The sequence below is a fragment of the Coturnix japonica genome, chromosome 6 (assembly GCF_001577835.2).
Source record: "Coturnix japonica isolate 7356 chromosome 6, Coturnix japonica 2.1, whole genome shotgun sequence".
NCBI classification, from domain to species: domain Eukaryota; kingdom Metazoa; phylum Chordata; class Aves; order Galliformes; family Phasianidae; genus Coturnix; species Coturnix japonica.
In genome coordinates, this window is record NC_029521.1 from 12309464 (window position 1) to 12317254 (window position 7791).

Here is a 7791-nt window from a genome sequence, read left to right on the forward strand (position 1 = left end):
AAATAAGCTTGCTTTAGTCTGAGGGGAATAAAATTGAAGCCTGTTAACCTTACACATAAGTTCCACACCATTGCTTTTTAAAATCAGTTGAAAATCATTTAAAATCAAATTGATTTTGGCTTTTACATTCAGATGCACTTCATCCTTTCACTTACTCGTCTATACAAGTAATGTCTTCAGCTGACCTGTGTTTAAAATGGGTTGAAAATCAGTTTGTATGTTCACATGCTTATTGGAATTTTCTCATTTCCATTTCACTCAGAGCCAATCACAATCAGATTAACTTGCTGGGGAATATGTCAAGAGGCTGATTTCATGGGTGTTTTAGCAAAGAAATGGTTCCTAATGTAGTGAAACATTTTTTGCTTGTAGCACGTTGTCTATTGCCCATTTGTGTCAATAAGTGGGAAGATGGATAATCAGAACTGTTCTTATTTATTCTGAAAAGCTCTCTTCTCCATCATGTATGGACTCATAATCAATCATGAAAGAGCTGTAAAATCACAGGAAAATATTTCCTAGCTTACGTCTGCTTCTTTCCATTACCAAGATCTGGAATATCTGCAGCCCTCGATATATGGAGTGATAGAGTAAGCTCCTGTACAGGTCACTCCTCTGTTCACCTGCTGCCTTCCAACTGCAGATCATTTGGACTGGATATCTGCTATGTGAACTGACATTTAGTCATCCAGTCTGAAAGCAAGTGAGCTGGAATGAGGCAACATAATGCACTATCAGGGCTGTAATAGGTTGTAGAACACCTGCCATTGACTTGGATAGAAAGGATAAAACCCTCTGAATTGCCTTGTTTTCTGCATTCTCTTCCCCATGCTCCTCAAATATCTACTTGTACTTAATTTGTCATTGGTGCTTTAAGGAGGGAGGAATGGCATAACAGGAGAACAAGAAAATGTGAAGCAGATGCCCAAGTTCTATTACTGACTCTGCTGGTGACTGGGTAAGCTGTTTATAGCATTGTATCATGTTCATTGATTTAGATGGCTCAGTTTTAGGTTTCCAAACTGAGAAGATGTAATGCTTCAACACTTATCCTCTTCAAGGAAGAGTTAGAATGAGTCCGCAAGTAAGGTGGTAAACATCTCAAGCTGTGCATTGAACGTTCACAATTAAATGGTATCAAGAAAATGTTTACTATAAGCTCACAGTGAGTCAATTTACTTGTTTGCAAATGAAGAATTAAAAATGTATCACAAGGAGAGGCACTGTAGGTTCAAACAATATTTTAAAGGCCTCTGCAAATCACAAATGAGACATTAAAAATCCACGTGTAAATATTATATTTCAGAGATGATGAGTGGGAATGGAATGGCAGGTTATATAATATGATAATATCAAGGATACAAATGAGATTATTTAACTGGTTATTGGTGAAAAGAAGTCCAAAAGGATCACTGCAGATGAAGAGTGGAAAGACAACATAGAAACTGACTAGTGCAGCTGACATTCTTCTTCAAAGAGTATTAGCACTAGAGAGTAGTTACAAAACTGTAAATCTTAAAAAACAAGTCTGATTTAATAAATATTTACTAAATTGTATAAGAATTGCCTGGCATCAAGCCATAAATATTAAATTCCAATGTAAATATTAAAAGATGATGGTTTTTCAAATAATCAATTTAAGATTATAAGAATTTTTTTGATTAAACATGAAAAATAGAAAAAAAAAAAATCCCAGAAAGTCAAACAAAAGCCCTGACGGTTAGATTCCAAAAGAACAATCCATTCCGAGTTCCTTTCATGTGCCAACAACTATTATTTATATTGTTTATGCACTTTCATCATGACAGCCCTAACACTGAGCAGAGCAGATAGATTCTAACAGTTACCACATTAGAAAAAAAGCTCTCAGAAGGTAAATAAAGTGAAGTGAGGCTGTATTTTGGATCTGGGGAGATGTAAGACCATTCTGATACTCTGCTTATATTGATTATTTTATACTGTTTAATGAATTTCAGTACCCTCTCTACAAAATAAATACTGTCTCGATAAACAGAGCCTGCATTTAAAAGAACCATCCTATTAAAACTAGTTTTGTTTGTGCTTGGAGAATATGAACTGTTCCATGTTTGTTTCAGATTTTACTTGAAAGCTCCCCCTGCATTAGTATGACACTGCTTCTGAGACAAAGCTTAATTGTAGCGTCTTTCCCCTTTAAAAGGTAACGACACCATCTAAGCAAAAATAACAGTACGAGAAAAAAAGACCCCCATTACAGAAAACTGTGGTATTAATGAAATTCTGTTTGTATTAAAATTTACTTTCAACCCCAGTCTTCCTGTTCATGGGGATAGTGTCAACCTGTCAAGCATTTAATCAAGAGTAGTTCATTGATGCTTCCATTATGTCAAAAAGCCTCACCTAGGTGACTTCAAGGGGAGACAGCAGGTCTGATTCTTCCTCAGCATGTAAGACTGTGTTTTTCAGTCCTCACCCCCAACTTCTAATGTTTAGCATATGTGCGTGAATACAGACAATAGGTTTGTAATTGTTATTATTACAGCAAAATTAGTGCTGATTTTGATTGATGTTGTAAAGCTAGCAGAATAAAAAGTAATTCCATATATGAAAAAGTACTCTCTTATTTTTTAGGTTGGTGAAAAGAGGCTAATCAGAGAGCCAAAATCTGTGCATTCAGAAAGCCTCTCACACAACAGCAACTTTAGCCAAAATTTCACAATAAACTATCATAATCCAGTCTAGAATATTCTTAGAAGTGATTTCACTCAGCTTTGAAAACATGCTGATATTAATTATGATATTAATTAATATCTAAACTAAAGAATCCTCTCTATTGCACGCAGCTCAAATTCAGGGCCAGATGCTGGCCTCCTACTGTGACTACTTTACTGCAATCAGCTAGAATGAAATGAGCAAAAAGTAATTTTAGCCAAGGAACTGAACCTTCATGCTCTATGAGGAGAATGATGGATCTGGAAAAAAAGAAAATGTAAACACAAACCAACAAGCAAGTGGGGACTTTACAGCGCCTTCCTTTAAAACATATCACTTACTAAACCACTACAGGCAGACTTCTAAGAGAACTGTTGTTGGGTACAATTCTCCCTGATCCCAGGAAACAGAAATTATTTCCTAGGGACTTTAAGAAGGTAGTGACAACTAGAAGCAGCCTTAAGACAGTTCAGATTTCCTTTTCAATACTGGACTGTTATGAGGTTGACCCATTGTGAAAATCAGGACAATTTTTGTACCCTAAGCTACAGACAAGAAAATTCCCATGAAAAGCTCTAGTCCTCCTAGCTTCAGAGTGAAGACCAGCAAGAATCTGAATTTCTATGATAGAGTTTCTATTCTACCATAAGCAGGAACAAATCACCTTTTTGTTTTCACAGTAATGCCCATTATTTATCAGTTAGATGTATGGGGAAATGATTTTGACTTAAAATACGGTGCTTGTTTCATGTTCAGGAAGTGAAGTCAGGAAGAATTATGATATCCTGAAGATACTTAGGTTTAAGGAACCTCTTTGACTTTAAATAAGTGTGCAAAAACTTATTAACAGACAATAGTGCCTCATAATCCATCTAAATAATTTACTCTTAGCTGTTCTGTAAAAAAAAAGAAAGATTCTCATCCAGCTTCTCGCTTTCTGTTTTTTTAAACATATAATGTATAATTAGAAGATGACTCTGTGGATCATTTATAAAGCCAAAAAACAAGACCAAAGCTCTAGTAATGCGAAATGACCAGCTAATTACAACACTGGTTTAAATTATGTTCCTAGGTATTACTAGCTCTTTCAAAAGGGGGTTGGATAACTGTACTATTTATTCAGCCCCAAAGACCAATTCATTCTTGCAAACATATAGCACATTTAAAATGTAGCAAGATTTAAATCATACAAGCTTATTGTTTTAACTTCCAGCATTTCATTATTCTACTTAATGGTTTGCACATTGTTTTACACAAGGAGAATATCGTTTTATTGTGAGATGTCAACGAATAAAATCATGTCCCATTTACTTCCAAAGTAGATGAGAAGTGATGGGATAGGAGACCTAAACAACAGGGATATTTTGTCTATAGACAGGGAAAGCTCAAGGCTGATCAGAATATGTTTAACTGGGAAGATACGCACTCAAGAGTATTAGCAACAGATACACATCTGAATAAATCCACCCCTCAAGACTGGATTGGTGGATTTAAAAGAAAGTAGGTTGGCCCAGTCTTTCTCTCACTGGAGTCAACTGGAATGCTTGATGGCTTTAACTGAGCCAAAAGAAGTCCTAAATTTAGACCTTATGACATATCTGCACTGGACCAGGGTTTCTGGTTGGGGATCAGAGCTTTATGAAACACATTCAGGAGGTAAAGTACTAAGAGCAACAGGGCCCGGAGGTCTCCCAAAATTTAGTAGAACTGAAGCTAGGGTCTGCAATAGCTGACAAAGCTTTCTTCTTTGTCCAAGGAACCTTAGCTGGTAGAGCCTGGAGGTCAAGAGCCACACAAGAATATTTTATTTTATGATGTCTAGTACTGCAGGTGCCACCGACTAGTGAGGTGGAAACACCAGGGCCTACAATGACCTACAGTGAAAGCATTCTAATGGATTGTCCCTGCAAAGTGCAGTCATTTGCCTTTAGCATTAGGAACTCCACTAGGAATTTAAAATAAATATTTCAAATTGTTCTTTTGGGTGTAACATGAAAACTTCACAAGAACAGTTTTACCTAACAGCTCCAACAAAGCATATCCAAGGTAAGAGGCACTGTATCTGCAAAACTTTTAAAGAACGGGTACTTCCCAGGTGCCCTCAGTTGCTCCTGTTCTACTTGCCTTGACCTGTTGCGTCATGTTATGCGATATCAAACTGCCATCGTGTTCCATTTTAGAAGTGATTACACTTCATTGGTGGGCAAAGTTGCTGCTTGCTGAGTGTTTGTGAGGTTTGATTAATTAGTGCTTATGAAGCGCTTTGAAATTCTTGCATGAGTGATGTTACAGAAACACTGAATATTGCTGCTGTTATACAGGCAGGTACATGATTAAAGATTTGATGTTGCAAGGTGTGGTGGGGCCTTACCTCCTCTTTGGGAAAACATTCTAGTTTCCTCTGCTTTCCCTCTGGCAAACTAGTTCAGTTTTCCAACCAAACCAAAAGACTTAAATCTTTCTAATGTAGGGAAAAAAATAATAATAAAAAAGATTAGATGTAGGGTATTTCTCAGAACTTCTTGCTTGTCTAGGATATTGCACCTCTAGGTGGTCTGATAAACTTCAAGGGCACACTGGTGATTAAGTTCATTCTCAGACTCAGTCTTCTTCATGTCTATTTTTTTGGAATCAACTACAGTTCTTTTAATTGCTTTCTCCTTTGGGTATTTTACAGACACCTGATTGCTGGTTAAAGCATCTTCCTAAAGTATCTTTTCTGTGATATCCTCTCCTGGGCTGGAGAGAACAACCTGTCTCCCCCCCCATCTCTCCTGCCCAGAGGGAGCTGTTACATGTTGTATCCCTTTCCATCATCTCTGACTGTGAACCTGACAGCCCCCATCTGCTCTGGGAATTACAGCTCCCCACAAGCGATTCATTCTTGGCCAAAGCAGGAAGCTGCAGGGCTGGGCCCACAGCTGGCCTTAAAAAGCCTGAGCTGAAGATAATCGTTACACAGACTTACCTATTTCAGTATTTTCTCCAACTTGCTTACTGCTGCCACTCCTGGCTGCAGCCACTACCATGCTGTTGTGGCCCTTCAGGAGCAATGTTTTTCCACACAGCAAAGGACAGGATTCCTCTGCCCATGCTCGACGCCCAGTGCCATTTGAGAGGCCCTAAGGTATCCAAGACATCTGCATGGAAATAGCAGGTATGACGCAGGACCTAAGGCAGACTGACACTCCACCAGGGTGCGAACGGATGCCAGGCAGGCTATGCTGTACTAGCAAAAACAACTCCGGATACCAGTGAAGAAACAAACAAGTTCTCCCCACTGTTTAACTTCCCTGTTTTATTATTGAGGGCCCTTGATCAGTTGAGTTGATCCTCTTTGTTGATCGCATTTCACATCCTTCTTGTCTTGGCCACATTAGTCTAGCAGACTATAGTTGCATGCTGCTACCTTTGATTCCAGTCACTGCATGGTGCCTTAATTTTCACTGTTCCTGCTTGTTCTACTCATCTCACGTCCTGCACCCAATGATTTCTTTTGTGCTGCTACCTCTCCTAATAACTTTAGAGTTATTATGGTATCTACGGTAGCAGCTGGGGCTCAGGCTGTTGGTGCTTACTTAGTTTCCTAATACCTGTAAAGAAAAAGATATCATTAATATTTGTTCCAGACTTCAGCAGACATGTTGTCCTAGACTCCAAGACCTGTATCCAAGTGCATGTCACTGTCTACACCACAGGAGTATTTGGCATTTATGAGGTTCAAAATAACCAGCTCAGCTCCCCTTCTTATCTGTCTAACACTATCACAGTTTTTTCAGCTGCCTTCAATACCAATGCCATCTGCCTATTCTTCTCTGTATTTTCAGGGAGATAAATCTTGGGCTTGAGTTTTTATTTGCCCTAGAATGTTCAAATTCCTAAATGAGGGGTATGAAGACCCTCTCACTTGGTTCCAGTGAGTGAGGCATGCTATAACTCAAAGCTGGTACCTTCAGTTTTCTGATCACTGTTCTTACCTGTGCATCTTCCAGAAACTGGGTTAGTATTGTACTGTAGCCATAAAGTTTCTTTCATTAGAAATGAACCACTCTGTTCTGACCTTTTTTTCAGAGCTGGACTGGCATTTCATGAGGCATTTCTTGTCAATCACTATATTCTTTGCACAGCTTGTGCCATTACATGTATGACTGCAACTGGGTGTTCTTGCCTGGCCTGTAGATACATTTCCTGGCTCATCTCAGGCATGTCTTTATCCCCAGGTGTGAAATATGTATCCGCTGCATGATCTCAGCTCTTAAATCTCCTGGGATTATCATTCAGTTCCATTTAAAACAAAATCCATGCAGTTCTTCACCCACTTCCTAGAGGGTCTGGGAGCAGGCACAAGCTTCTGTGGCACTTAATCCTTGCTCTCCGAAGGGCCATCAGATGCAAACTGCTTTACTGTCCAACACACAGCACAGTGTTCTGTTGGACATACTTGAATAGCTCCATCTGAAAGAGCAAAGTCAGTGGTAACTTTCATCCTGTATGTCCCTGTTCTTCAAACACCAGTGAATGCTCTAGCCTGCATCTTTGCATCAAAGATGTTTGTCCCCTTTTTCAGACACCACTGCATTAGTGCTTCAGATTCTCTGCGGGCCTGTAATACCTGCTACACTGTCCACCTTCTTCTCAAAATGCCCATTTTTCTCATCTTTGAGCATTTTCACAAGATCACACTCACAGTAGTATTTCCTTATAGCACTTTGCCAAGTATATGCAAGGTATTAAAAAATACTGAACATCCAACCCATACCTTGGCTCTGGGGCATTTCCACACTGTTCTCAGTGGTCAAGGAACGTCCAGTGTGACTGATTCATAGTTTGGTTGACTTGTAATTTGCCTCCATTCAGCCTAATGGGAAAACTCCATCATCCACCTAGAAGAATTATCACAGGTAAAAATCATGACCTTTAATTGTCTATTATTTGACATCTCTTTCCCACAGTATAGATGTCAACATAGTTACAGCATTTGTGGCTGTTACTCAGGTAACATTAAATATTCTGGTTTCAGAGCCGACATTGGTAGGCCTTTGTGCTCATCAGTACCCACTAGAAGGTGCAGCGAAGGCTGTCAGGCAGCTAAACAGCTTT

General features: G+C 39.0%; 1 long non-coding RNA gene across 1 annotated transcript; it reads right to left on the minus strand.

The window, feature by feature from the left end:
• Nucleotides 1–5665: 5665 nt before the first annotated feature.
• On the minus strand, nt 5666–7570 carry LOC116653615. The gene is made up of 3 exons (XR_004307774.1): nt 7451–7570; nt 6669–7146; nt 5666–6284 (listed from the first exon to the last, which is right to left on the minus strand). It is a non-coding gene; the product is annotated as an uncharacterized LOC116653615 (long non-coding RNA).
• Between the last annotated feature and the right edge of the window lie 221 nt (nt 7571–7791).